The sequence below is a fragment of the Pinus tabuliformis genome, chromosome 4_1 (assembly GCF_031772625.1).
Source record: "Pinus tabuliformis cultivar Carrire ecotype Pingquan chromosome 4_1, CPIR1, whole genome shotgun sequence".
NCBI classification, from domain to species: Eukaryota; Viridiplantae; Streptophyta; class Pinopsida; order Pinales; family Pinaceae; genus Pinus; species Pinus tabuliformis.
This window is the reverse complement of record NC_142303.1, coordinates 356,300,950-356,305,034: the sequence shown is the minus strand read 5'-3', so window position 1 is coordinate 356,305,034 and position 4,085 is coordinate 356,300,950. Positions and strand designations below refer to the sequence as shown.

At 39.7% G+C, this 4,085-nt stretch overlaps 1 pseudogene; it reads right to left on the bottom strand.

The window, feature by feature from the left end:
* Positions 1-2,381: 2,381 nt before the first annotated feature.
* LOC149175749 (mutanase Pc12g07500-like) lies at positions 2,382-3,292 on the bottom strand (annotated as a pseudogene).
* Positions 3,293-4,085: the final 793 nt, after the last annotated feature.

Sequence of the window (4,085 nt, the reverse complement as noted above, 5' to 3'; positions counted from 1 at the left end):
ATCTCTTTTATGATGTCAAGGTCATGTAACGGCCTATGTTGGTTTCCCCACTATGCCTGGGATGAATGATGAAATGTTCATGTATTATCATGTATCTTCACATGGTTAGGTGGATGAGTCAATATTGGTATATCCCCACTAGGTTGGGTGATGAATGTATGTTGAGTCTTTTGGTGATAGGAAGGTCTTCTATGATGTATAAGTCTTTGTTCTTCTTGAAGAACATCTTTTGCAGATCTTGCCTACAGTCAAGGGGAGCATGAACAGCACAATTCAGCAAGAGCAGGATGGATAGATTGGTACACTTTGGCATACACAAAGGGGGAGCACATTTGGAGATTTCAGCATGTACTCAGGGGGAGTATGGACAGCAGTATGGACAGGAGAGGGTATACCAAAGAAGAGAATATCTTGGTCCACCCTTTGCCCTTGATGTCAAAGGGGGAGAGTGACTTGGTGTGGTGGTTGCCATCAAGTCCAAAGGGGGAGATTGTTGGCATTATGATTCAAGTGTTGTCCTTGATGGCAACTCACTCAGAGGTTGGTACAGATGCTCAGAAGTTGGTACAGGAGATGGTAACTTAATCAGAAGACAGATCCTAGTACAGCTTGCCAAGGAAGTTCATACACGCAGGTTTGTTAAGACCAAGTCGCGTGTACACGCAGGTTGGCTTCAGAAAAAGCGCGTGTATGTGGAAAAGTACCTTTGGTCCATGGCGGTTAGTCCTTGGAAGTTGTGCCTATGGTTTCGGACCATTATGTCTCGACGGACGTGTTGATCCCTAGTTTCGAGGTTGATGGTATTGTGTTTCTATGGTTTTGGCTCTTGGTATTGAACAAGGCCTAAGGCTATATAAGGAGAAGATCACTAGGCAAAGGAGCATGGATTGTGGGTGTCTGACGCAGTGAGAAGATCTGGTATTGCTGGTTATCTGTTCGGGATGCTTGGCAAGGGTCGGATCTGACAGCAAAGGCAGAAGTAATCATTTCTAGATCTGCACGCGGGTTGCCTTTGGAGAAAGCGCGTATACACGCGGTTTTGGTACAGTGAAGTAGCGTATGCATGATAAGTGTTAATATTTCAGGTTGCTGCTGATTCTGGTGGTTGTTGCAGAGTTCTAGATTCTGGTTTGGGTTCTGTGTTCTTGATGACAGGGTTTCAGTGATTCGGTATTGGGTTGTTTAATGAATTATGATGCAAGTATAAATTGATGATTGTATTGCGGTAATGTTTGCTTTGTACTCTTGGATCCAGTATGAAAATGTATGAAACGTGGTCCCTGAAGGTTGTAGGGTCAGCACCTACGTACTAGTAAATGGATCAGCTAGTACAAGAGCTGAGGGGGTTGTAGCTCCCTTCCAAAAGTAGTTGGAAAACGAGAGAGGGTTGTAGCCCTCTGCAGGTTGTAGCCTGCGTGCTGGTAAAGGACTGCACCAGTACATTGTAAAAGAAGTTTCTCATTAAAGAAGAAAGAGACAAATTGCAGCAGGTGGTTTTCACCCACATTGGGTTTCCACCTTATATCATGGTGTTCATGTGTGTGGATTTTGTGTGATGATCTATTCTGTTATACTGCATCTGTTTACTGTTAATATGCTTAATAATATCCTGATGCATTTACTGAAGATAAGATTAACTGAATCATAAGATCTCTGCATATACGCTAGTTGCTTTAGACACAGTCGCGTGTACACGCGGGTTCACTTAACTGAAGTCGCGTATATGTTTCTGAGTATGAAATTGAAAATTTTTATCTGATCTGATAATACTGATTCACCCCCCCACTCTCAGTATTATTTCCAACAAAATCTAGACAGGGTTTTGGCTCAGTGTAGTGATCTTTTATACATTTTTACGAATTTTAGTTGTGGTTCTGATTTATCTACGAAGTTTCGAATACCTACCCTATCTGTGATTTCTATTTTACGAAGAGAAATATTTGTCTCAATAGCTCTGTTTTATGTTGTTCGTAGGGTTGCCTCAGGGCTCTGATTTATGTTTGTATCAAGGCTTTGTTCAATGTTTGTATTTGTGATCAACAATAGAAGGTGTGACCTTCGAGATCTAGAACATCTCTCGATTCATGGTTTGGGCAATCTGTCAACCAGTGGTGGGAAGCGGCTGGATAGAGGGAAGTTGTGGATGCTTCAAGTGGCAGTGAAAATAACACGAGGCAGGTTTTTGGGACATACAGGGTGTTCCTTCAACAACAACAGGCAAGGAAGCTACAAAACTGGAGACTACGAGGGTCTATTATACTGTAAAGGATTTGGAGCCACCCCTACGAATCTATTATTATTAAATAATAATAATAATAGACCCTCAAAAGTAATATTACATATTTACGTGAACTTTATTCTTGAGGATATATAATATTTGATCATGCAGAAGTGGAATAAACATTAAAATTGTAGCGAGAAATGTCGTTGTTGGTGATTGGGATGCCTCCACTCAATGCCTTTATCGCTGCTCCTTCGTGTTTCAATGATGCATACTGTTTCCCTTTGTTGAAACACATATTAAATGTTTGTATTCCCTCCGAAGCACTGAACGACTATGAGACGAGATGCTGCTAGAGGTTAACACCACGCTGACAGGTTGAGTCAGGGCAACAGTCACAAACACATCATTACTTAGGTCCTCTGAGTTTTCCACCTTGCAACTATCTCCGGTGGTTGTGGCATTCTTAGAGTGTGTGGAATAGAACAAGTAAAGTGAATCCTCGATAACAATGTGCTCCTTGCCCATTTTGTAGCATTAGATATAGTGCTCACCTAGGTCCAAGGATGCCTAGTGGGTGAAGTTCACAATGTTCTTGGCATTATTGCTTTGGCTGAGTGAAGGTACCATGTAAGATCTCTCCACCCAATCATTCCACGTCATGATCTCAACGAGCGGCGAGTTGAGGCTTATGATTTTTTGTCATTTAGTGAGCTAAAGACCTAGGCCCTTGTAGTTTCCCTTCACTTTGTACCCACAGTTGACGTTGTTGGCGTGGTAATCAGAGGAGTAGCAGGAATCTTAGATGTTCTTAGAGAACTAGGGGTTGGGGGTGGCCATGTACACCTTCCCTCTGTCATTACATGCCTACAGATAGCTGATGTCCTTATCACCCGATAACGTGTGGAGCGTTGAGTCATAGTAAGGTCAGGCGGAGGTGTTCCTTACCATAATATTGTCTATGGTGTCGTTGAATTGGTCTATCATCCCTAGAACGTTGTTATAGGATCTTTCGATGGGGAAAGCTGGCACAAAGAAATAGTTATCCCTGCTGCCAGCTTGGGTGAACATAGCTTGCTCTCAGAACAACTATTGTCGTACATTTGTACTCTTCAAACCCCATCTCTTTCATGTCGAAAATGGTGGTGAATGGTGCATGTATGGTTGCAAATGGTGCAGAAACCACGCTAAACTGATAAATTATGTGAAGTACTTGGAATGTGGAAAAATGTCATGATTATACGATTTAGACAGATGTCATACTTAGAAGAAAAGTGTAGACAAAAATGTGAGGTGACCTGATTCAAAAGAAAGGCCTATCAGCCTAAATATAAGAAGTACAAATTAAACATTATTCGTATACATTATTTTTTAAAAACAATTCAAAATATAAATAGAAAAAATTTGATTTCTCTAGGCACTTGGTAGATACAAAGTTAAAATGGATTTAAGCTACTTCAATTATTAATTATAATTATTTATTATTTTATTCTTATTCTTATTTTATTTTTATTTTATTTGAAACAAGTCAAAATGTTGAACATTACAACATCTCTACCATACCAGATTAAATGTTTATATAGGAGTTGAGTTTACTTATAAACCTTCAAAATAAAGGAATTTTTAATAAAAATTGGATCGACTTAGGGGAAATATTGGGTAAAATATAATATTACAGTATTATATCTTACCCAATATTTATTACCACTCTGACAGAGTAAAAAATTATCAGAAGTGGGGCGAAATACTAATTAAAATGTAATATTATTACATTTTTCCTAATATTTCCTCCACCTCCTCCCTTCACCCCAACTCACTTTCATAGTTAAGTTTATTTATTTCTAAACTTACCATCCTAGATCCA